Here is a 27,458-nt window from a genome sequence, read left to right on the forward strand (position 1 = left end):
GACGAGCTTTCAATGAACACAGCAAAGTCACTGTTACTTGTGGATGGAGAGATGTTGTCGATAAGGACAATGGGTTTGCAGAACTGCCTTCCTTTAGATGTTTTATTGGCAAAAGAGGGTGGGGTCTGTAAATTATTGAAAGTTCAGGAGTGCTGTACTTATATACCAGACCACAGCAAGGATCTGGAGAAATATTCAAGTAACATCACTACAATTCATCAAGAGATAGATTTGACCGAAGAGGGTTTTTGGGAAAAGGTTGGGAAAGGATTCAGTTGAGTGGGAAATTGGTTTGCGAATTTGGGGAGAGGATTCTTTGGCTACGTGTTGAGACCTCTCATTATCATTGTGGTTTGTGTGGTTTGCCTATGGGGATTTGTCCGAGCCTATAAGTGGTATAAAGGAAACAGAGTTGAGAGAGCTCTTAGAGTGAATGAAATGAGAATTGCCAGACTGCTGAACAGTCAATATCTTATGAATATGGAGAGACTCTGATGGGGGAGGATGGCAACAAGTTCTGTTTAGGTCGGTTATTTCTCCAAGGGAATTGTGAAATGGTATGATGACACTAGTCATCAAAGGGGGGAACTGGTAGAGCGGCATGTTATTCTGAATTTGTAGGGGTGCATTATAATCACCAGTATTCCGCACCCATAAATTTAGTGGGAACTTATGAAAGTGTGATTTAGAAATGTAGTACTAAAAGTAGTATGTATTGGTGTTACTAGAAATGTAATCGTCATTTACGAAGTTTAATGTAATGTCTAATTGAAAAAGTATGTTAGGAGGAGGAGCTTCGCGTGCATCCAAGATGGTCGCGTGAGCACAGGGCTCCCCGGACCCTTGCCGCTCCTCGCAACTTATCCTGACATTATCCTGGATTTGTGGACGGATTCTGGAAGATGAACCTTCTCTGAATCCATAACTCTTCTCAGAACGAAAATCGGACCGGGGAGACCTGAAATACAGCGTCTTGCATTTTGGAGGCCCACCTGGAAGCTGTGCCCGGTGCTTTGGTGAACCGTGGGGCCGGGGAGTAGTTGAACAACAGCGGCATCGGAGCCTTGCCAATGACCGCGCCCCCACCTTCAGTTTCGCTTTTGCACTTCTGCATGTCCTGATCGAGGAGCTACTTTGCGCGGCAGGGGCGTCCTCCGGCCTTGGTACTGGACTGATTTGTGCCTTTTTCTCAACTCTCCCGAACGGGCTCTCGGACAGTCTGTGTCTGATCTGCTGGTGCCCCCTTGCTATCGTTCCGGGCGGACCCCACCGGTGAGCATCGCCCAACATGGGGGGCAAGGGGGATCCCGAGAAACGGAAGACCAAGACATCCCTGCGTGGAGGACCAGTCCAGAGTAACATCATGGATCGCTATACCCAGGGTAAAGGGACCCCCGGGCCGGCGGGTGCCGTCATGGAGGACTCCGGTGGGGGTCCGTCCGTCCCCACGGAATTGTCGCTGCAGGACGTTATGGGCGCCATCAACGGCATAAGGGAGACCATCGCCCAGCAGTACGAGGCTCTGGCCCGTAAAATTGACACGGTCGCCATTGATGTTACGTTAATCCGGGCGGATCTCTCTAAGACTAACGAGAGGGTTCAATCGCTGGACTTGAGGACATCCACTCTTGTCACGGATGTCTTAGACCTCCAGGCAACTCTTGGCGATCTAAAGTCTGCAAACGACGCGATGTCCCGGCGGCTGGAGGATTTCGAAGGTCGGGCACGACGCAATAATATCCGTGTCATAGGAGTACCGGAGACTTCCAACAATCGTCCGGTGGACCTTATGGTCGAGGATCTCATCCTCAATCATCTTGCTCCTTCAGGCCTGAGCAAGTTCTTCGCCGTGGAGCGTGCCCATTGGGTCCCGGGCGGTAGGCCTCGACCAGGCGCTCCCCCGAGGCCTATCATTGCAAAACGTTTTCATTACAGAGACCGGGATGCGATCTTGCAGGCCTCGAGGGTGCACGGCCCAGTTAAATATGAGAATTCCTCCGTCAACCTCTTCCCGGACTTCACCCAACTCGTTCAGAAACAGAGAATGAGCTTTCAGGGGGTGAAGCGCCGTCTTCGAGATCTGGACATCAAATACTCTATGCTTTTCCCTGCCAGGCTTCGTGTGGAATATGAAGATCGGACTCTCTTTTTTGAACGCCCCGACACAGTGAGTGACTGGTTGGATTCCCTGCCGGAACCGGGAGACCGAACTGGGCGTACTGGCGGTGCCGAGGGCGGTGGGCCTCTGCAGGAATAATTCTTCGTCCTCCACTTTGACATTTCCTTCTGTGCTCAGCCAGGTTCTACTTCAATTGTATATATTGTCTGGGTGCGGGCGGGGACGGGTCCCTTTCCTCCTCTAGGGTCTTTTTGGAGCATGGGATTGTTAGGGCGACAGGCACACTGCAAGTTGGGGGGGCTGTATAGTCCACAGGGGTGCAGGGTGGGGGGGGTGGCAATGGTGTGGGGGTGGGAGGGTGACAGTGGTGGATGGGTTGTGTGTTGTTTCTTTTCAAGGCAGTGTTATTGTTTTCTTTCAGGATCAGGTGTCTGGCTGCGTGCCCGGGGACTCCAGCTTCTTGTGTTGGGATGGGGGGGGGACGGGTTGAAATTGATGTCTTGGAACGTCAACGGATTGGGGGACCGTATCAAACGTGGGGTTGTGTTGCAATATTTGCGTCGATTGGCCCCTGATGTGGTATTTCTTCAAGAGACGCACTTGGTGGGAAATGTATGTCATGCTATGAACAGGGGGGGCTACCGACTGGTCGCACACTCTGGCTTCACCACTGGCTCCAGAGGGGTGGGCATCTTGCTGTGCTCTTCCCTCCCGCTTGAGATTGACAAAGTTACTCTTGATGATAGAGGGCGCTATGCGTCTTTGACTGGGCGGTGGGAGGGGCAAACTCTTTCCTTGGTTTCGGTCTATGTTCCCCCGGGCCTCCAGACCTCCACTTTCTCTGATGTGGGTCGTATGTTACTTGAACTTCCTGATAGTCTCCTGATTGTGGGTGGGGATTTTAATTCCGTGATTTCTGGCGAGTTAGATCGTTACCCTCCCAGGGCCCTCTCTGCCGCCCAGGCGTGGCTCGGCGGGTTCTTGGACACTTTTGGTCTGGTGGACTGCTGGAGGTTGATGCATCCGACACAGAGTCAGTACACATTCCACTCCGGGGCCCACGGGAGTCTCTCCAGACTAGATTATTTCCTAATGCCCGCGGCCCAGACCACCCGGGTCCGGGAGGTTAAGCACCTGGCCCGGGGCATTTCCGATCATTCCCCATTGTGGCTCCTCTTCGATACCGGGATGCGATCCGCCGGGCGGATCGCCCCCATTAACCCCTGGTACTTGCCTGACCCCAAGATTCGCAAGGGTCTCATTAAGTCGCTTGATCAGTATTTTCTGGAGAATGAGGGGTCCGTCTTGTCCTCAGTGTCCCTGTGGGAGGCCTTCAAAATGGTCCTCCGAGGACACGCCCTATCCCTGATCGTGGAGGCCAAGAAAGCTAAGAATGGGGAGGTGGTTGCGTTGGAGGCTGCGATATCGGGGTTGGAGGCTGCCTTGGAGACGGGTGTCACTCAGGACGGGCTTCATGCCCTCAGCCTGAAGCAGTTCGAATATAAGTCCCTTGTTACGGATGCTGCTCGGACAATGTATAGGGAACAGCAGGGTAGACTGTATGATGCCGGGGATAAGGCGGGTAAATTGATTGCTTGGCTTGATAAGAAGGAGAGAGTGAATCGAGTGGTCCCCGTGCTTCAGACGTCGGAGGGGGTGAGTGTGAATGAACCTGGTGAGATTGTGGAGTGTTTTGCGGACTACTTCTGTGCTGTGTACTCCCCGGTGTCTACTAGAGATGAGGCTGACTCTCGTCACTTGTTGAAGGATATTGCCTTGCCCTGCTTGTCGGTGGAGGAGCGTGAGCAGATGGATGCCCCACTTTCGGTTGACGAGATTGCCACCGCGATTCGTTCCCTTCGCTCAGGCAAGGCTATGGGCCCCAACGGACTCCCGATTGAACTCTATAAACTGCAACCAGATAAGCTTGCGCCATTTCTCCGTCGTATGTTCTCGGAGTCGCTTGAACTCGGCTCTCTCCCTGATGACCAACGCCTGGCCACTATAGTCGTGATTCCCAAGGACGGTAAGCCTCGGGACCGTTGCGCCTCGTATAGGCCTTTTTCTCTGCTGAACGCAGAGCCGAAAATCCTTGCCAAGGTTCTTGCGAACCGCCTGCTTACTGTTATTTGCGATCTGGTGCATCCGGACCAATCCGGTTTTATCCCGCACCGGAATACGGCCCTTAACTTGCGGCGTCTACATGGCGTACTTGCAAGGGCGGAATATCTTTCAGAGCCGGCCATCTTGGTTTCCTTGGACGCCACGATGGCCTTTGATACGATAGAATGGCCGTATCTTTGGGCTGCCCTGGCAAAGTTTGGCTTCGGGGCGGGATTTATTAACTGGGTTAAACTCTTATACGCTGCTCCGCTGGCACAGGTGGTCGTTAATGGGAGGGTTTCCCGGCCCTTCGTTCTTGGGAGGGGCACTAGGCAGGGGTGTCCGTTGTCTCCCCTGCTCTTCGCGTTAGCTTTGGAACCGCTCGCTGCTTGGCTCCGTTGGGAACCGTCGATAAGAGGGATCCAGTGGGCCCCTGGCTTCGAGGATCGTGTTTCATTGTACGCGGACGACATTCTCTTGTACCTCACCTCACCACGTAAGTCACTCAATGTGCTCTTTGACATCCTCACTTCCTTCGGCAAGAACTCTGGTTTGATCATTAACTGGTCCAAATCTTGTGTCTATGCTATATCCGGTGGCTTTCCTCTCTTGCCTTCTCGTTTTCCCATTAAGGCGTCCAGCTCCGGCTTTACGTACCTGGGGGTGTACGTCTCATTGGATCCTGCTGTCCGCTACGAGCATAATCTCCTCTCTCCACTTCGGAGATTGAGGTTAGACGTGGCCCGTTGGCGTAAGCTTCCCTTGTCTCCCCTCGGTCGTGCGGCACTTTTTAAAATGATGTCTCTTCCCCGATTTCTTTACGCACTTCAGAACTCCTTTGATATTATTCCGGCGGCCTACTTCCGGGAAGTAGAGAGCTTACAAAGGAGACTTGTTTGGGGCGGTCGTGCACGTATTGCTCTTGCAAAACTGACTCTTCCCTGGTACGACGGGGGCATTGCGCTCCCGGACATCAGGAGGTACTATTGGGCTTCCCAGCTATCTGCTATTAACCATGCAACGTACTCACCTGGTCCGAATTCGGCTTTCGAAATGGATAGATTTTTGTTGCCTGGCGGCAACTTTAACAGAGCGCTTTATTCTCGATCGGCTGGGAGGACCTTAACCGGTCCCACTAAGATTGCAGTACGCTTGTGGAAGGCTGCGAATGTGGCCATGGGCTGGAATGATCGCTTGACGGTCGCGACCCCCTTGTTTGCGTCTGAAATATTGGGAAGCCTCTGGACGATGAAGGGATTCGAACGTTGGGACACGATTGGCATCAGCAGAGTAGGTGACCTTTGGGTGAAGGGTGCGGTTAAATCCTTCGCTGCGCTGCAGAGTGAGTACGAATTGAGTGAGAGGGAGTTCTTTCGGTACGTTCAGGTTCGCCACGCTTTGCTCTCGGCCATCGGGGCCGGGACTGCAGTCCCTGTGTCTTCGCCACTCGAGGACCGCATACTCGACGGTCACTTGCCCGACAGTACTATTTCCCTTATCTATAAAAAACTAATAAACATTCGGGCGGATCTCCTCGTGCGTCTGCGGGAGGCGTGGATCGGGGATGGGGTGGAACTGGACGACGAGGACTGGCAGTCTGCGCTGTCCTCCCCTAAGGAGGTGGCCATACCCGCGCGTCTCCGTCTTGTCCAGCTTAAAATTCTCCACCGTGTCTACGTGACGGGCCCTCGTTTAGTTCTGATGGGTTTCTCTGAAGACGGGCTCTGTAGGCGCGGCTGTGGGCTCAGCGCCACTTTTCTCCATGTTCTCTGGGAGTGCCGTAAGGTTGCGGAGTATTGGCGCCGGGTACATGCTGTCATGGAATGTGTCACTGGGGTCGCCCTGTTGCCTGAGGTTCGCCGATGTGTGCTGAGCGTGTGGGAGCCTAACGATTATAATGCGGCTCAGACTCGGTGGGCGGCCCTTGGGAACATGGTTGCTAAGAGGGACATTGCACAGCTTTGGGGTTCCCGGCGGCCTCCCACCGTGTCAGTATGGAAGGAGAACATGGACTGGTGCATGTGCAGAGAGAAGACTGTGTATGTGGCCCGGGGTAAGCCGGGGGCGTGGGGTAGAATTTGGGGCCAGTGGAACGCATACCGTGGGAACATCTGCACACCCCCCCTCGTGGACTCATCTGATGCTGCCTTGTCCCCCTGATCCTGAGGTTCCCGGACTATTGCATTTCACCTGTAGATGGTTGTGGCTCTCCCGTCGCCCCCACCTCCCCCTTGATCATCCTCATTGACCACCCGAGGGTGGAGTTGGAACTGTGTGGTCCCCCAGCCGTGGTTAGACGCCTCTTTTTCGATGGTCTCCGCCTTGTCTTTTGGTGTTATTTTATTTTTCTTTTTTTAGTTTTGTTTGTATTTCTAAAATTTATGTATCCGGATAACTTCTGAGGTGCACTCTGTACTTTGTCAATTCGGCTGAGCCCCAGGGGGCCCATTGCTTCCTTGATGTTGTTGAACATGTATATATTAGCGGCCGGCCCTGGTGGTTGTAGGCCCATGTTTGTATTGAGTTTTTATGTGCAATAAAGGTTTTTCAAAAAAAAAAAAGAAAAAGAAAAAGTATGTTAGATAATGCATAACGAATTAGTACACGTATAATATGATGCATTAGGTTTAAACGTGCACCATATTAAAGTCTGCACGCGTAGATTTGCTTATTCATGTATGCAAATTAGTGAATATCAATGCTTTTAGTGTGATTCTAGAAATGTGCGTTTAAAATGTGTAAAGGCCTGATCGCATATATGCTTTAGAGAAAGGCCTATTTGTTCTTATGTTAGCTGAATATTGTAGGCCGAAAATTGTTTCCCTGGAAAGGCTCTGGGTTTTGTGAGAGTTAGCGGATCTCAGAGAGTGGAAAGTTTCTCGTTCCCATGTTTCTGTTGCAGGTGCAAGGACACCTAGCTCGTTAGGAAGACTAACCCTTTGTTTTAGGAGTTAGGGTGGTAGGAGAACCCAACAGGGGCGTTTACTGGAATGCAGGGATGATACTTTCAGCGGAGAAGGTGCCTGGGACCCAAGGTCAAGTTAACCGTCTTTGGATGAAGTACGAGTTTCAGTGGAAAAGTACCGGGGGAAGACCTCGCTGAAGAGGTGTGATGGAGGGCGTGTTCTACGATTTGGGGATTTTGAATTAGGGACAGTGCCCCGTGGGTTGAGCAGTTGAGGATTAGATGGGAAGCTAGAAGGAGCATCTTAGAATGAGCTCTGTAGCTTGACTACTGACTGAGCAAAGTGAGTGCACTTCTAAGGAAGTCTTCACTTCTGACACCTTTATACTCTCTTGCTTGGGGAAAATGCTAAGTAGGGTTGCCACCTTAGAGGCAGAGTAGGGATAGACTAATTGATTTTTCTTTTTAGGTTGATGACTTCTAATATAGAGATTGGAGCAGTTATTGGCTGCCGAATGCTTCTGGAGCTACCTAGTCTTCTTATTCTGAGTCGGATGAGACTCCTGCATAGGATATTTTTTGTATTAGTGCCCATTTATTTCCTTAACCTCGTGATGAGGTGCTTGTATGTGCAATTATTTTTGGCTTTGTAATAAACTCCTAAAATTTGAAATTCTGAGTCAGTAATCTTTTGGAGTTCAAAATTTTTATTTGTTTGATCATGTGCAAAAATTGGATTTTCTCCCCTTTACACTATTTAGCAGATAGAAAGATCCTGGCGACCTGAGAGGATTCTTGGTGATGGTAAGATAGATAAGAATCCGGCTTTATCAATTAGCTTAAACAATACCTGCAATATATTCAGAATATCTGTATACATGACCATGGCACCAATAGTAGCATTGTAAGATTGAGGGTAATGACCCTAGTATAGTTTTACCTGTTTTTGACTGCCTGAAAACGTGACTTAGAGCCCCACTCCAATCTACCTCAAACTACTCCACTCCACTTTACCCCAATCTACCCCACTCTAAATCATCCACAATCTTCCTCAGTTCAACCTACCTCACCCCTTTTACCCTAATCTACACCACCCCAATCTACCCCACCCCAATCTACCATACTTCAATCTGCCACACCCAAATCTAACCCAACCTACCTGACCCCAATCTACCCCACTTTACCCTACCCCAATCTACCCCACTCCAATCTAACCCAACCCAAACTACCCCAATCTACCTCACCCAATCTACCCCAACCTATCCCACCCCACTCTCCACACCCAGCCTACCGCAATCTACCCTACTCTACCCTACCCAACTGCAGTCTATACCATCTACCCCACTCAAATCGACCCCAATCTACACCACTATACTCACTCCATTCTACCCTAATCTGCCTCAATCTAACCCACTCCAATCTAACCCACTCCAATCGATCCCATTCTACCCCTCCCTACCCCACTCCAATCTACCCTGTTCCAATGTAGCCCGATCTACCCCACTCCATTATATTCCAAACGGCCCCAATCTACCCCACTCCAATCTACTACAATCTACCCCACTCCAATTTACCACAATATATCCTACTTTAATCCACCCCAATCCACCACATTCTACCCACTCTAATCTACTCCACGATAATCTATCCCACTCCAATCTACCTCACTCCAATCTACTCCTATCTACCCCATTATACCCCACTCCAACTACTTCAATCTCATAAATCTACCCCACTCCAATCTACTCTTATCCACCCGAATCAACCATTTCAATCTACTCCCTATCTACCTCATTCCAGCTACTCCAATCCAGCCAATCTACCCTACTCCAATCTGCTTCCACCTACCCCACTCCGATGCACCCACTCCAATCTACCCCAACCTACTCAATGCCAATGTACCCTACTCCTATCTATCCCACTCCAATCTACCCTGCCCAACCTACTCCAATCTATCACACTCCATCTACCCCACCCCAATGTATCCCACCCCAAACTATCCCAAACTGCCCCAATGTGCCCCACACCATACTGCTCCAATCTATCCCAATCTTCCCCCCAATTCCCCCACCCTAATTTACCCCACCCAATCTTCCCCACAACAATCTACCCTAACCTACCCCACTCAAACTACCCCACCACAATCTACCCACCCCAATCTACCCCAATGTATCCACTCCAATCTACCACACTTCAATCTACCCCACCCCACTCAATTAGAGCCATGCTGAACAGCAGCCACATTGATGGACAAAATGGCCTAATCACATTGCCAAAGCCGGTAGCTCTCGCATAGGCGAGACATACTGGCTTTGATATCAGTAGAAGGAACTTCAAAAAAACGCTCAAAGCCCTATCCAGGTTCAGTAGGAAGCTTGGGTCTAAACCAATTAAGACCCTACTTAACATTTATAATGCCCCGTGTTGTGCTGTGACTCTGGACGGGGCTGAGGTTTGGGGTTTCTGTAACCTATCAACTTTACAAACTATTGAAAATGTATTCTTTAGATGATTAATGTCTGCACCCCCCAGCCTACCCTCCATTATCTGGGCAAATATAGAACCGCCCCTTAATCGAGCAATAATTCAGGATTGCTTAAAGTGTGATCATGTAAAAAAAATACCGTGGCTTGGCTGTGTTAAGATCCAGTTGGCCCTCGTGGGGAGGCAGGACTGTTACTAACCCTCATCTTATTACCTCCGTTACGAAACCCCAATTAAAGAGAGAATGTTTAAATATCTTAATGGAGCGCCGAGAATTTGTGGAGGCTAGTAAAAAGCACGTAGCCAATTATTTACCTCTGGTCACCAATGAAGAAATTGAGCCATATCTTTTGTTCCCTTTTATCCAGTCTAAAAAAATGTATCTTTTGAGATTTAGACTTGGCATCGCTCACTTTCTGGTATCGTATCCCAGTAAAATATATCCCAATGACCAGCTGGTTCCCTGCCCCTGTGACTGCAATTCATGTCAGAACATGCTGAATTTTCCTTTTTTTGTCTGCTATATGACAAAACACGCAGTGAATTCATTTTACCACTTTTGAGGGTGTTGAATATTAAAAAATGCAGGTCGACTCTATTCTACCTTCGGCTACTTCATACAGAATATACCTGTGAAATGATATATAGATTTATCTCTGCTGCAGTTCGTCTAAGGAGGCTGGTTGGGAAATTATTGTTTTCTTTCTAAAGATTTCATAAACTGTCTAAACAGATCACTTGCATTCTTGGAGAATTTTAATTCCTTTCTGGCTCTTTCAAAAGGCACCATGCACTTTAAGAATTGTCTGTCTCTTGTCTGTATGTTGTGTCTGAAATTCTTTTGGCGCTGGGTAAAGGAATTATGCAATTTCATTTTGCTTTTAGGGTTCTGTGTCACGCTTGTAAATTTTAACAAAAATGTACATATTTAAATATAACTGAATAATCATTGTTTTTTGTGTTTGAATAATGACAATGAATTATGAATGATTTGAGCTGGATTGCCTTTACTTGTCCTCATGAATTCTAAGCATGCTAGTTGCTTTTTTCCGAAACTCATCTTTCAAAAGTACACGTTGTATCTTGTTTTTATTTGTGACTTTTATGGTTTGTCAAAAACCGAATAACGTTTTATTGATGATGATACATGCTTTGCCAATGCTTGCTTATACCTGGCCACAGGACTGTGGAATGCACTTCAAATATAAATTGCTCAGACGAAATGCTACCAACTCATGTCTTCCCAAAGAAATCTTGGCATTGCTATCGTGATAGCTACTGGCAAACACCAAGAGCCCACCAGTGGTAAAAGTGCAATTTACAAGCTCCAGTAACAAGACATTGCGACAGATCAGATGCCAAGTTATGATTGAAAGGCCACTAGAATACGGGCAAAAGACACACAATTGATGGACGGAATTCAGAACAAATCAAAACATTCACCCCCAGTCAAGAGATCTGGGTTAAATCCATAATTCTTTTGCTCACCATGCCACCCCGGTTTAGACCTGGCCATATGCAAATCAGTCTTGACCCTGTGCCTCATGGGAACGGTCCAGCCCGAACTGCCAAGCCAGGTCCTCCCTGGATCAGAAACAAGCATCCTAGGACCGGTTTCGGGGTTTCACCACTCTTCAGCCAGGATAGCTTGATTCCAGTGGCAAAGTGAGCCCAGGACCCACATCTGGGCATACCTGGCGCACTTAGAGCGAGAAAACAAAAGACACACAATTGATGGACGGAATGCAGAACAAATCAAAACATTCACCCCCAGTCAAGAGATCTCGGTTAAATCCATCATTCTTTTGCTCACCATGCCACCCCAGTTTAGACCTGGCCATATGCAAATCAGTCTTGACCGTGTGCCTCATGGGAGCAGTCCAGCCCGAACTGCCAAGCCAGGTCCTCCCTGGACAAGAAACAAGCATCCTAGGACCGAAACCGGTCCTAGGATGCTTGTTTCCAGTCCAGGGAGGACCTGGCTTGGCAGTTCGGGCTGGACTGTTCCCATGAGGGACAGGGTCAAGACTGATTTGCATATGGCTGGGTTCAAACTGGACCGGCATGGTGAGCAAAAAAACAATGGATTTAGGCCCAGATCTCTGCACTGGGGTGAATGTATGACACTGTTCTGCATTCTGTCCATCAACTGTTGTTTTTGCATTTGTCACCCCGAGTGGGAAGGGTATGCCCAGACGTGGGTCCCGTGCTCTCCATGCCACTGGAATCAAGCTATCCTGGCTGAAGATGGGTGAAACCCCAAAACCGGTCCTAGGATGCTTGTTTCTAGTCCAGGGAGGACCTGGCTTGGCAGTTCGGGCTGGACTGTTCCCATGAGGCACAGGGTCAAGGCTGATTTGCATATGGCTGGGTTCAAACTGGAACAGCATGGTGAGCAAAAATACGATGGATTTAGGCCCAGATCTCTTGCCATTGTCACCCTGAGTGGGAAGGGTATGCCCAGACGTGGGTCCCCTGCTCTCCATGCCACTGGAATCAAGCTATCCTGGTTGAAGAGAGGTGAAACCCTGAAACCGGTCCTAAGAGGACCTGGCTTGGCAGTTCGGGCTGGACTGTTCCCATGAGGCACAGGGTCAAGACTGATTTGCATATGGCTGGGTTCAAACTGGAACGGCATGGTGAGCAAAAAAACCATGGATTTAGGCCAAGATCTCTGTACTGCGGCATTGTTCTGCATTCTGTCCATCATCTGTTGTTTTTGCATTTGTCACCCCGAGTGGGAAGGGTATGCCCAGATGTGGGTCCCGTGCTCTCCATGCCACTGGAATCAAGCTATCCTGGCTGAAGAGGGGTGAAACCCCGAAACCGGTCCTAGGATGCTTGTTTCCAGTCCATGGAGGAACTGGCATGGCAGTTCGGGCTAGACTGTTCCCATGAGGCACAGGGTCAAGAGTGATTTGCATATGGCTGGGTTCAAACTGGAACAGCATGGTGAGCAAAAAAACCGATGGATTTAGGCCCAGATCTCTGTACTGGGGTGAATGTGTGACATTGTTCAGCGTTCTGTCCGTCAACTGTTGTTTTTGCACTCCAATACGGGCAGCATTGAAAACGCCGCTGTAATATATCAGTAGAGCAAAAAGAAAGCTCGAGTTATGTAAACAAGACAGAATTAGTACAAAGGTATACTCTACAATAATCTTTAACTAAATGAATTTTCGTTGAATTTCGTCACCTAACCTTTCTTCCCAGTACCTCTGTAAACACTTTGTGAGAAACACGATCATTACATTTTCTCATCCCTACTTCCGTCTGCACTTTCACTTGGAGCCTCCCCCTCGCCTGTTTTTATAACCGGTGCTGATAAAGCCAGTTAGCTTATTCAGAGTCTGTCTATTAAGGAACCAGGAGTCAGCTCTTCTGTCTGTGAGCCATAATCTTTCCTCGGAGTCAGATGAAGACAACAGCTCTCTCATTGTTCCTCGTTGGCATCACTGGATAATTACTAGCTGCAACGGCAGCTGTTGTTTGTTTCTTTTCGAGCTGTTATACTTGTGTGATTGGCTATAGTACAAGTCTTGGTTGGTGATGGTTTGGCCTCTGGTGTCAGATCACTACAGCAACATCCTCTGTTTGCAGCTTGTTCAAAAATGTCTCACTCGTCTTGGCAAACCTCCACCATCACTAGCCAAGAAACAGCTCCATATCCAGATATTGTGTCAGCCTCTGCGCTCCCTGTTTTAAACCCAATACTAATCCAACAAGAACTGGTAAATGCAATAGGTTTCGCCTATGTGATTAATAATAAGCTTTTCATTTTTGTTGTTGAAGCTTGATGAGCCGTTGTGTAATATAAGTTACTGAAACTCCATAAAAGTGTCATGACTAGTTTATTGAGAAAGGTAATATACTCTGAATTTATTGGTGGTACTATAAAGTGAGGGGATTAGGTAAAGGGCAGAAGACAAAAAAAAAGTGCATCCAACAATAATGCTTGACATGTGCAGCCAAGAGGAGATTATGTGAAGGGAGGAGGACCAACCAAACAAGCATAGCGCAAGCGCTGTGCAGTCACAACCGAAACAAGAACAAGAGAACACAGAGCTCGCCAATATGTAAACAACTGGAGATGTGCAAACAAAGGTGTGTGCACTAAAGCTAGGACGAGGTGAATGCATTAATGGTGATATTATTACTAAAGGTTCATTTATACAAAAACAAGTAATCATAGCAAAGGTTGATGGAAAAAGTCAAAGTCTTCTCCCCACATTTGCGTGAAAATTTTGATTTGGGAGAGTTTATTTTGAAAGCTGAGCTTGCACACAACAACTCTGCGTGCATTTCCAATCGTGCATGGGAAAGCCCAGTAAAGGGTATGCAAGCATTCGTCAAATTAAATGTACGCCTAGAAACTGTGCCCGGTCAATACGGCGCGGCTGCCTGCCTGCATCCTTAAAGTGATCAGCATTCAAATTTGCGGCTTGCTGGTTACAGAGACAGATGGCTGTAATCCATTTATTATATAATTTTCGGGACGGAGCAGTTAGGATATGGCAGATTTCAGGGTTCAACAACCACAATACACTGGGAAGCAAATACTTGCTGGCAGCCAGGAGTGAATGAGACACACCTACCAACAATTGGCATAGTGCCCGAGGCCCATCATTGACAAATACGGTTGTGCTTGTACGTTTTTTGTGTTTTCAGGTATCTAGAAAGAATTGGAGTTAGTGTGTAGTCTGGGCAACACAGAAGATCAAACTTTGCGACCATGCACCCTTTAAAACCAGGATTGCTGACTAGAAGTGAAACTTAGGGGGCACAGAAAGAAATCAACGGCAGAGAAATGGGTTCACAATGCAAATACACAGCGTGTGCAATCATAATTACCCTACTGACCATTCCTGTTGCACACATCACCCATTGAATTGGCACTTCACACTCAAAATGAAAGCTTTCAGAGGTGCTTGCATAACTGACTTTGGAAGAGTGAAAGACTAGGTCTTCCCTGCCAGTTTTAAAAGCGACATGCAGATTCCATGCAGGTCTCTGCAGCTCTGCGTTTAGACCACTAAGCTATTATATCCTATCAGTTATTTATTAAGGAACATATAACAGAAGTAACACATTAAAGCAATCAAATGGTATAAGAAAAGGAGTAATTGTCCTGTACTTTAGACAAGGGAGCAGTCATTTCAAAGCCTCTTCCTGACAGTCGGAATCTCCTCAAGTGCGTCGGAGCCTTTCCGACTGACTCGGTAGGTTTACATTCCGACCACCCGATTAAGATGTACGCGGTCGGGATGTAAACCGGTTGGTCATTCCAAATCAGTTTTGAGCGATTCGCCGAGTATTTGTGTCGGTCGGACCTGCATCGTACACCCCTATTGACAGCGTCGGTCCACGGGATTACAATGTCATTTTCCAACAGCCTTAACACATCGGCCTGTACAACACAGAGAAGCTGTTGGAAAGTGACTTTGGGGGCCCCTGGCAGGGCTACCTTGGCCCCGCGGCCTAAGGTTAAAGGCCAAGGGGGTACCTAAGGGACCCCCCTGTAAAACCCTGCACTGTGTGGCAGGCAACATTGAAAGATGATGGCAGGAAGCTATCTTGAAAAAATGTATGTTCCACTACAAACAATTCAAATACTCACATGCACATGGCAGAGCAGATTTATTAACGCAGATTAATGTTAACTTTCAAGTTTAGAATAACATTGCCGCAAAGCTAATTCACTGGGCCTTTGGCCTGGGTGCATTGATAGCTAGATAACATGGCTCTTAAAAGTTGTGCTGCATGTCTGTTTTCTCTTTCATTCTGTGTTTTTCCTTTTTCATATAATAGACAAAATTGTAAGCTTTACCATGGTGTTGTTTTTTTTTTGCATTGTATTGATTAATGTGCTCCAGAAGAAGCCCACGGAGAGATTCTTGTATGTTTAAAAATTCAAAAGTTGCTGACTGCAGCCATAACTACATTTTTTGATCATTTTTAAATGGTTAATTTTTTAATCATGCAATGCCATTTCCCCTTGTTTGTACGGTAAAAGGGATACATTCTTCTTCTTAATGTGGCGGCCTTTAGAGTAGTCTGTTTAATGTAACATTATTCCTGCATTGTTGATTGGTTTATGTCATGTAACTTTATTAGTTCAGCCCTGTGTTACCACCTCACGTGGTGTTAAGGGCATGATTCTCTCCTCCTGAGACTCTATAGCAAGCGCCTTATTTGGGATGTGTGCCAGAGCTTCTGCCCACTTCTGTGAAGGAAGTCTCTGTTTAGGATTATCATTTGACTTTGTACTTTAGAATATTTCCGGTGGTCGACCTTATTTTTGCCTCTTTGTTATTATGAAATATTGAACAAATCGGACTAACTAATCTTTTTGCTTTCTGTAATGATTCAGAATGTTTTATAAATAAGTCTTGACTTTGAATATTGTCCTGCGAAGATTGTCTTTACTTGCCCTTGGGTGATGGTCTTTGGGACTCACATGGCCCGGGTCTTGTGCATTAGCCCTTTTTCCCAATAAATGTATTTGGTGCAAAGCTACCAGTGCCCACTTGTGATTCTGTGCACTGTAAACAGAAGTGATAGCCTGGTAGCAGTGTCTGGGGCCTCTGTGATGTTGCGAAAAGGAAACATATTTTATTTGAAGAATTGACACATTAGCTCACCAGATCCTGGCATTTTAGGGGACTACGTTTGCAGCATTAGTACACATTCCGCACAGGGAAAATGCTGTCATACACAGTGACACAGTACAGTAGGGAAGTTGGTCCCAGTAGAACAATTTTAAACAGCACACACACTTAAAAATCAATAAGCATTAGTACGATAATATTCCATAGTTCGTAGTTCCGGATAGAATGCGTAGGGAAGCCACCTTACTCCCGTCCAGGAGGAAACTCAAAACCATTTTGTTCACTGAGGCATTTGGATAAGTCCACCCTATTGTGTGCTGAGTCTAGCAGGAATAAGGGATTCCGAGGTTCTTGGTCCATGCTACAAGCGCTTAGAGACCTTCTGGTGATTTGGTGCTCTACAAATATAAACTAACATACAGCAACTAACAGCAACAGAAAATATACAAATTTGTACCAAACAAGTGCCCCACGTAAAAAGGGAGAGGGTAATGTGCATCAAGTGAGGGTTGAAGTGAAAAAGAAAAAGTAGTGACAATAAATCCATCACACCATTATTTACAGTAAAACCGGCTTTCCTCAGCCTCACAGTTCAACAAATAGCGAATACATAGCCGTTGTTTGAAATGCACTGCTGACCAAACTGGCGCACAAAGAGAGCAATATGAGATTCTTTTCTTTGACTAAACCGATCTTAGAGGATCAAGTTAAATAGATGGTTCTCACTACCAGGTCAGGTTCCACTTTGGATCCATGTCCTCTTAAAAGCTTATTCCTGACACAATGGCTTCTCAACTCATGCCTATTTTCAACCCGGTCTTTAGGACCGGCGTATTTCCCAAGGCGTGGAAATCTGGTTTGATTTGTCCGTTGCTGAAGAAAGCCAATTTGAGTATTCTAGATCCCAATAGTTATAGGCTAATTTCTAGGCTCCCATTTGCAGCTAAGCGATTGAGACCGAAATTAACTCAGTTATCTGCATTCTTGGACAATAATCATCTGTTGGATGATTCCCAATTTGGGTTCCGCAAGGGACATTGCACAGAAGCAGCCCTTATTGTAACCACTGAGGTGGTCAGGACCACAGTAGATGGAGGGGTTAATGCTGCCCTCAACCTACTTGTCTTGATGGCGGTCTTCGACATGATCAATCATGGTCTTCCGATTGACCGGTTCGATTGCCTGGGAAAAGGTGGCTTGGCACTGTCGCTATTTAAATCTTTTCTGACAGAACTAGTGCAAACAGTGACCCTGGAGTAATATACTTCCCAACCGATTTCTCTTCCTTGCGTTGTTCCCCAGGGGTCATTGTTAAGCCCAACCCTCTTCAATATTTATGTAACTCCACTAGCAGCCTGGTGAAATCTTTTGGGCTGTCGCTAGTATCATACACAGACGTTACAAAGATCTTTGTCTCTCTCGCCAGTAAAGGTCCTGGTCTAAACAACACTTGCGGCAACTGAATGAAGGCAGTGAGCTTATGGATGGACAATAACTGCCTTGAGCTTCATTCCTCAAGAAACTGGCATCATCCTATTCAGAAATAACACTTCTTTCTGGAACCCATTATGGTAGCCAGGTGAAATTAGGTCAGCTCCCAGTGCCAGTGGAAATAGTGAAAAATCTGGGAATATTGATAGATAATTGACTCACCTACAAAGATCAAGTAAACAAGGTTATTTCTACCTCCTTCTATTTGCTATGTGTTAGCACATTGGCTCAGTTTCTACCATCTAATTTGCCGAAGACAGTTGCTCTGGCCCTTGTAATGTCTGGAGTAGACTACTGCAATGGCCTGTATCAGAACGTGCCAAACAATTCCCTGAAAATCTTCAGATGATTCAAAGTCCGGTGGCTAGGTTGCTAATTAAAATCCCCAGATTTCATTCAGCCTCTCAAGCTCTGGTGAGCCTACACCGGTTACCTGTTCCAAAGAGAATAGTGTTCAAAGCCCTCTGTATCACTTACAAAGCGCTTCAAGGATCGGGCCCAGCCTCTTTAAGGGAGAAACTGAGAGAAGGTATGTTCCTGAGATGATGCTTTGTTCCAGCTCAGTCTGAAATCTGGTGGTGCCCCATTATAAACTTTCTTCTTGGGGAGGCAGAAGCATTAAGGTTGGCACCACTCGGGACTAGAACATGCTTCCCATGGAAATAAAAACTGCTTATTGCCTTCTGAGTTTTCGGAAGTCTTTAAAAACATGGCTTTGTAGGAACGAATGATCATGGTTCACTCATTCTCCCTTGTTACCTTAGCACCAAGATGCCTCGGGGAATATGTGTGTGATATATGAAAACCTCCTAAATCAATCAAAAAATCTAACTCTATTAAGTTTAATTTAGAGACTGGGACTCAAGCGATTTGCATCCAGTCACCTTAGACTCTGTGTGAGTTTTGTGTCGCCTTTTGATTTTTTCAGTTATACTGGTAAATAGTCTTAGGTCTTTTTCAGATTAGTATTTTTCCACTATGACTTTTGCTACTATTGGCCAAGGTAAGGGGACGGTATTTTCCTCACCACTGGAGTTACTGATAGATGTGGCACTGGTAATTCCAGGGGTGAGGAAATCCTTCCCATTAAGAGATGGACCCTGAAGAAATAGGGAGAAATGGGGAATTACTGGGGGAGTCGTTAATTCCAGGTTCTATTCTCCTGATAATTCCTCATTTTGGCTCAAACTGTCCCCCAAAATTTTTAATTTATTTACACATGAGACTTTAACGGCCTGAAAAGGAGTCTCACAAGATTGCGATGAGGTACTGTTGTGTATGGTTTTTTTTTCAATTTGTTGTTTATGAGTGCAAATAGTGAAACCAGTGCTTAATTTGTAAAATTTGAAGTGCAGGTGCTCAAATCTTTGTCGGAGGCCACACCTACTTTTTCTTTGGCTCCACCCACTTCCTCCACTGGCTCCACCCACTTCCTCTATTAGCTCCACCCACATCGTCAACTGGCACTGCGAAAAGTCAGATGAATTTCAGCAAGGGAGCCTACCTTCCTCATAGTAAGGTTTAGATAGGAGGTTCACCTGCCCTGTGAACATTTTCAAAAATATTAAATCAAAAGTGCATTTAAAGCACAATTTTGAAATAAATTAGATACAAATCACTAATGCATTGAAAAGGGACAATTCCAGTGCTCTATGTGCTAATTTGGGGAAAGGACAATACTGGGGTAGGGTATGCCCTTTTTAATAGGGAAGCAAAGTGAAAGAAAACACGCTAGACGTGCGAAGTGCGATGTCAATTCATCTAAGTAACATGCACAATTAATATTTATTTGCAGTTTGCACCAAAGACATTTCTGCATCTGCACATATATTACCATCCATGACTGACTACAAGTACAATCCAAATGGATCCTCCTCCTAATTTGCCCACCCAAATTCTGGCCTTTTCCGAAACATACCCCGGCCTGCTTGCCCTGCAGCGCTCACTCGAAAGAGACACAAAGTCTATACAGTTTGCCTCAATTTTAAGCTTTGGCTTCTGGAGTTAGTTACACACTGTGATTCACAAAAAATAATTAATTAATTGACACTCAGGGCCGGACTGGGAACCCAAAGCAGCCCTGGCGAGTTTTGTTACACCAGCCCCATACGGTGCATAGCACACAAGCACAGCAAGCGTAATGACTGCCACAGGTGTTTGCATGGGGGAATTCTCCCCTCAAAAACATTTTGCAAAAAGAAAAACCAAAATGGTGCACACCACATTTTCCATTACATATTTAGCTGTATCAACTTTCAAAGCATAGTAAATCCTAAATGATGACCTGACATAAGCACCCAGGCCAGATAGCATGGAAATCTCACACTCATAAGTACTCAGACAAGGAAACATGGAAATGTCACACAAAGGCACCCAGGCCAGAAATCATGGAAATGTCACACAAAGGCACCCAGGCCAGAAAGCATAGAAATGTTACACAAAGGCACCGAGCCAGGACAGAAAGCATGGAACCGTCACACAAAGGCACCCAGGCCAGAAAGCATAGAAACGTCACACAAAGGCACCCAGGCCAGAAACCATAGAAATGTCACACAAAGGCACCCGGGCCAGAAAGCATGAAAATGTCAAAGAAAGGTACCCAAGCCAGTGGGGCTGGAACAATTTTCAGAGTGTTGGTGCTGCCCTTAATGTTACATCACTGAATGAAGTCATAAGATTGAGAAAAATGCAAACATCACACACACTAAGGACAAACATAGCAAATGAGCCTTGCCCATTCCGGCGGAGGTGGTGAGAGTGTGGTATGTTGCAGTGGAGCATTTAGAAGCCCACTGCTTGTTGAGTGGTGTTGGCGAACTCAACTGTATGAACCAAATCTTTCCACAATCCTAAACTCACCAACCCCAATTGCCTCAACTTCCTGCTCTATCCAGTGCTGTGGTAGAATACCTGCATATCGGCTGATGCTTTGGACTGTTGAGTAGCTTTGATGGGAAGAGGAGGTTTCTGAGGTGGGAGTATCAGGCAAGTGACACTTCTCGGGCTCCCTCTGTGCGAGCCTTCAGGGAGAATCCCTCTTCATTACTACCTCCCTGACCCTGGACTCTGCAACGCACTCCCTTACAGGCTTGTTTATCCCAGTAAAAACAATAGTAAAATCACCTTCAAACTTAAAACATTGAATATAGTGGTAAATATAATTAGCACGCACTTCAAAGTATGTTCCACAGTAGCCCTTATGACCCCGACTGCTAATTAAATAAACAAAATCAGAAAGGCCGTGACAGGGCCGGCTTCAGCGCTGATGCGAAAGTCTTTTTTGGCGTCGCACCAATAACCTCTCTCTCCGTAAATAACCTTTACTACCACCTTCCAACAGTGCCCCTCATCCCTCCATGCCCCCCCCCTATTGACATCCTCCTCAGATTCCCTCACTGCCACACGCCACAAGTGCCCCTCATCTCCCCATAGCCCCTCCCCCTCATGACCTCCTCCTCGGATTCCCTCAATGCCACCCTCCACCAGTGTCCCTCATCTCTCTGTAGCCAATCCCCCTCATGACCTCCTCCTCGGATTCCCTCACTGCCACCCTCCACCAGTGTCCCTCATCTCTCTGTAGCCCATCCCCCTCATGACCTCCTCCTCAGACTCCCTCACTGCCACCCTCCAGCAGTGCCCCTCATCGCTCCCTCCTCCACCCCATGACCTCTTCCTCGGATTCCCAAACTGCCGCCCTCCACCAGTGTCCCTCATCGCTCCATAGCCCCTCCCCCTATTGACCTCTTCCTCAGATTCCCTCACTGCCACCCTCCAACAGTGCCCCTCATCTTTATGTAGCCCCTCTCTCATATGCATTTCATTTGTTGTATAACGCTACTCATATCAGAGTAGTGTGTGTCAGTACTTTACACCACTCACACATTATACAGGAGACAATGAATCATACAAGTATGTAAATCAGTCTACAGGGAATGTCACATAAGCCAATGAGGATTACAAGGTGTATGAATCACGTGTCATCCATACCTGTGGGACGGAAATTTTACGAGGGTTTGGGCTGGTGAAACACAACCTTAGGATTTAAAGAGTATTCAATGGGGGTCAGCTTTACTGATAAAAATGTATATCTGCCCAAACATACTCATTTTGAAAACATTAGAATAATGAAAGACTGGGGAAGTTCTAACTATATCACAAAAAAAGAAAGCGAAGTTCTAACTATACCATTCATGTTTAAACTTTGTATGCAGGCAGCTCTTTGGTGACAGTTCATTGGTCACTGTCCTATGTTAGGATTGTACCTTCTGAACTGCATGTAACACAAGGATCTCTGTGACAAAGGCAGTAACCCACTGAGCTTCCACATAAAATACAGTTTATCTGCATTTAAAAACTACTAACAGACAAATGATTGCTCTCCAGCAGGATCATTTACCACCAGCGTTATCTGGGCATTTTGTATTGTCTTATTGTTGTCCTGCATCGGCCATGATAATGCTAAAAACTGTCTAAATGAAGCGCACACGAAGTATGTGTCCTGCTGGGACTGCGCAGCTTTTAGAAAGAAAAACAACTAGTAACACATTCTCTTACCTACTCTCCCTTAGTCAAACTTTGTGTCACAGCCTGATGTGATACGCAGCTGCATGGGTTAGGAAAGGTGAATAGGAATAAACAAACTTCTTTTCTCCTGCGCTACATAGAAAAAGAAATATCCACGCTGCAGAACATTGTCGCCTTTGCCATGTGGAGATGAAGGGGTGAAACAATAAACAAAGCCTAGTTAACATATAAATGGTCTTTCTATTTACTTGGATCAATAAAAGGCTGCAGCCCGATTTTCCTCTTTTCCAGCATTTGCTAGACATGAGTGCGTATGTGAATAGCCCAGTGGTTTTTTTGTGTGTGTTTTTACTTGTCCTTTGCAGTTTCATATAGCGCTAACTGGAACCGAAGGTATCGGAACGCAGCTGGCCTCATCTCCTGTTAATCACCTTGCAGCACCGAGGTATGCGATGGGAGAGGTGTGATTGCCTGGCATAGAGCCTAGATTCCTATGAATCAGAAACATAAAAGGGAGAACCCACTGCAGTTAGATGGTGGAAGGATACCTGGTATCTTGAGTGATGCACTAGGTAGGTAAGAGAGTACAGCAAGAGACGCAAGGTATTACTTTGTATTTTTAGGAGGGCATTAACCGCCCCAATGTTATAAAACGTGTGCCTTCCATGGCCCTGGCTGCAGGCGCGTTCACTTTTGACCGGACTCGCGCGCAGCAGGTGCACCGCGGTTGTGGGATTCAGATAGAGCGATTTATCCACCTATCACTGCGGCACACTGGATAGGGCAGGTGAGGTCTGCAGCGAACGCGACAGCAGCAGCGTTATTCATTTTCATGTATAGCGCTTTTGGTATAGTTATCTAAGCGCTTAACGAGGGGCGCAATAGTTCTCACCCAATGAGGTTGATACTCGTTTTAACGATCTCTGAAGGATGAGAGGCAAAGTGAACCTTAACCGTGATCAAACTCTCAAACTCAGGGATTAGGATGGTGCTGTGAAGCGCACATGGCATCGCTTCAAGAGAACAGCTGCAGAGATAAGTTCATGGTGAACAATAGACTAAAACTAGCCAGTGAGCATGAAAATCTGGCTATTACACAAAGTAAAATTCTCTGAATACCTAAACGCCCAAAACAATTTCAATCAGCACAATGCATCATATTGGCACACATAGTGGATTTGTGGCATAATTCCGGATGCTGACAAGGTCTATTGTTTTAAGCTGTCTGTTGTCCAACGCCAATTTGGACAATATAAATACTTAACAGTGGGCTTTGGGCCCGCCCACCTCTTGCATTCGTTTGTTTTCTCAGCAATCTTATTTGATTGCTTCTTATGCAAAGGCCTTCCTTCCTCTACATGTATTTATCCCTCTCCTGGAGCATAACGTATTTTGATTGACGGACAAGTGTCCTTAATGTAAGCAGCCACTGCAGCCAGTAATAATGGGTGAAAGAGACAGGCTTCGTAAGATTAGAGGAGTGCTAGGTTACTAAACTGAGGCGCCGTTTTAGTGCACGAGGTCTGCCATGGAGAATAATTAAGAGGCCACTGGAGTCCATGTGGTCAGTGGCGTGGAAGGAGTGATAGTCTGCCAGTTTCAGAGGCCAGAACTCGAGGAGTCCGTTTCAGCTGCAGTGAAGTGTGACTGTGAACACATATATGGCACCAGGCCCAGAGGCCGCGACATGTCGCCCGCACCTCCTGAGTAATTGTCTCACCCCTACCCCTCGTGTGTGGGCTTGGCCTTTGTGAGTGCTTCCGTCGCACAGTCACGGACAACAATGCGCACACCTGGGCAAACTAAAAGCACTTTTTATTCCGTGTGTGTGTTTATTATCTGGGCTCGATCCCGGTATGGAAGCTTTCCCACGCAGACACTGCCACGACGGCACCTTTGCCAGGTGGAGCACGGGGCAGGCGTGGTGGCTGAGAGGCGAGCAAGGATCCCCTCCTCCAAACCTGACTGGACTTCGACTCACTCTCACCTGGTGCAGCCGCTGTTGCCAGACCCTGGCTAACTGGCTCACGTCGTCCAGCCGGGTTTTAATTGTTGTGAAGTTTTTGTGAACGGCGGGCCACGGCGAAGAAGTCGAACCGCCAACACCAACACGAAGACTAGGTGCGCGGCAGCGCTATGCTGGGGCGTGGCACTGAATGCGTGGCGTGCGCAATGAAGCACAATTTGAGAACATCTGCGCAGTACGCACGCTGCCGCGTACAGCCCCCGCCCGCGCCCCCGAAGCCTGAGATTCAAGCGAGAACCAAAAAGCCCTGCCCAACAGTGTGCCGCGGGTGCGGCTCCGCAATGCGCATCAACAATCGAGCCGCAAGTGTGTCATACAGTCTGCACTCTGCACACTGTACAGTCCGTAGTCCGACGGGAAGTTAAACACTTTACTTTTACACTGCAAGTGTCCCGTAGTAGCATTAGCGAAGCAAGTAAGTTACTTTACTTGTATATAAATAATTAAGTGCACCTGAGTGTGTAGACCCGGCCCTGATAATTAGGTGCCGGTGCTTAGCACCGGAAAGCACCGGCACAAATTAAGCACTGAGTGAAACCATACGGCAGTTTCAATTGAAATAGCAAAAAGAATTGAAAAGGTGAAAACAGAACTAGAAGAATGAGAGGGCATAATTGGGTGTTCCAAGATACATATAATCGGCCGCAATCTTGTATCTAATTGCAAAGTCAGTCACATATATTGGTTAAAACATCCACATCAATACAGTAAAGCATTTCGCATACAACTTTTGCAAGTGTCCATATTTAAAACTCACCTTAAAATGTTATGTTCCATCATGACAGGGTGCACTGGGCATGTGGGTTGTCGATCTCGCGCATGGAGGCATAGAAGGAAATGAATAGAGTGTATCCCTGCATCAGCTGTGATGTTGGCGTTAGAATAGGCGGATCACTGCAATGCTGTCTGATGGCTACCAGATATCTTTGGTTCTAGATCTAGGTGGCATGAATTCCCAAAGATTAGATAATTGTTCGTGGCAATAAGTGATGGGGAGGACCGTCTGTTCCAATGCATGGTCACTCTGCGTTTAGCCAAGAGGAGACGATGTGCAGGGGCGATGTCTTTGACCTATCCCAACAGTCCTGCCGATGGGGCAAATTGGAACTTCTGACCTGTGATCAGCTGAATAGGATTCTAAACCTCTTCCCAGGATCATGCAACCTCGGGAGACTGCCAGGCCAGGTGTATAAAGGTGGCCGGCAGGGCTCTACAGCGCCAGAAGCATCCGGAATACTTGCGAGTGCTGCGATAAATACGATGTAGAAATTTAACATGGATGAAACACGAACGAAAGTTTGGAGATGGAATGGCCAGTGCACCCTCTGTGATGGGGTGGGTCTATGTCCCGTTTTCATTGATCTAGGGCTTTTGGAATAAGTGCATCATGTTATAAAGGCAAATTATTATTTTCCATGGAGAAGGATCTGTAAGCATATTGCTCCAGTGCCATCTGGGCAGGGGGTGCCCGTAGCTGATAATGCAGTAAAGTATCAAGAAAAGTAACAGGTGGGGCCTCCATTGTCTGTATTGATGAGAGGAACTGTTCATCTGGATACACATCTGAAAACGTGCTGAGCCTAAGATTATGCGCTCGTGCACTGGCGCCTTTATCTAACAGTGGGGGTATTTGAGGGTTATTGGCCAACTGGGTAGAAGAGGCATATAAAATCGTGAGTTTAGCTTTCTTTCTCAAGCCCTACCATGCCCATCTGAGATTTGCCACAGTGTTGATTTCCCTTCCAGAGTTCTTGTAAGTTTGGTTAAGTGCTGTGTTCAGGGGGAAAGGTGCAGCACAGTCTTTTTCCACAGCTATGTGTGTCTGATATGGCGTTGGGTACAACCAGAAATGTAAGCATTGGGCCTGGGCATAGTGAACATAGAGGGGCTTATTTACAAGCCCCTTGCGCCGCCAGTGCGCCACTTTTAAAATGGGAAAAAGTGAGGCACCCACAGCACAAAGGGCTTGTAAATAAGCCCCAGAGTGTTAAATCCGGAGCACCCATTCCACCTTGAGTGAATGGGAGAGTGAGGAGTTCCCACAATAATCTATTTTGTTTTCCCGCCCAAATTAAAGTAGCCATGCAGGATTTTAAAACCTAAAAAAATTGCGCTGTTAGTGGTAAAGGAATATTAGCAAATAGATGAAGAAATCTGGGTAGAACAATTATTTTCGCTATAGCTATCCGACCTGCAAAAGATAGGGACTATTTAGTCCAGATGACGATTCTCTTCACAAGGCAGGCCACTGCTCTTCCGTAGTTTGCACTCCACAATTCTTGTATATCCTGGCTAAGCCATATACCCAAACATCTGATTGGGCCATCCACCCATTTGAATAGATATTCAGTCAAGAATTGTCGTGTATGACTGGTGAGTGGAAATAATATAGATTTCACACAGTTTATTTGTATACCCGAAAAATCACCAAAGCGAATCACCTCTCAAGTCAATGGGACAAGATTTTCTTGTGGGTTGTTGGAATACAATGTGATGTTGTCTGCATACATGGATATTCCGAGCCCTCTGGTGGTAAAACCAATGCCCCTATTTGCATGGTGTTGTTGTATTAGCACAGCAAGTGGTTCTGTTGCAATGGCAAATAGGAGCAGCGATAATGGGCATTCCTGGCAAATACACTGGAAGATGGAAAGGGGGTCAGAGATACGTATGTTTAAATGCACTACTGCAGTAGGGAGTGTGTAAAGAAGGCGTATCTTTTTAATAAAGATGGGACTGAAGCCGAGCTAGGTCAGAAGAGAAAATAGGTATACCCATTCTGAAGAGTCAAATGCCTTAATGGCGCCTAGTAAGGCCGCTAACGCCAGAACCTGGGGGTTGAGGTACTGCATTACTGCAAATAGAGTACGTAGATTATGGGATGTTGATCACCCCGGAATAAATCCAAATTGGTCAGTCCTAATGAGTATGGAACGGAGCAGCTGTACTCTGTTAGCAGGGAGTTTAGCATAGATTTTATTATCAACATTAATTAATAACAGTGGGCGATGCAAATCGATTAGATTGGAAGGTTTCCCGGGTTTTAGTAATGTACATAACTGCAGCTTTCTGCATCGAAGGCAGCAAAGCCCCTATTTCCAAAGATTCTTGAAATAAAGCAAGGAGATGTGGTGCGAGTTCAGAGGTGTATTACTTATAAAAAGTGGTAGTTAACCCACCTAAACGTTGTGCCTTGTC

This window comes from Triturus cristatus, chromosome 5_1 (assembly GCF_964204655.1).
Source record: "Triturus cristatus chromosome 5_1, aTriCri1.1, whole genome shotgun sequence".
In the NCBI taxonomy this organism is placed as follows: Eukaryota; Metazoa; Chordata; class Amphibia; order Caudata; family Salamandridae; genus Triturus; species Triturus cristatus.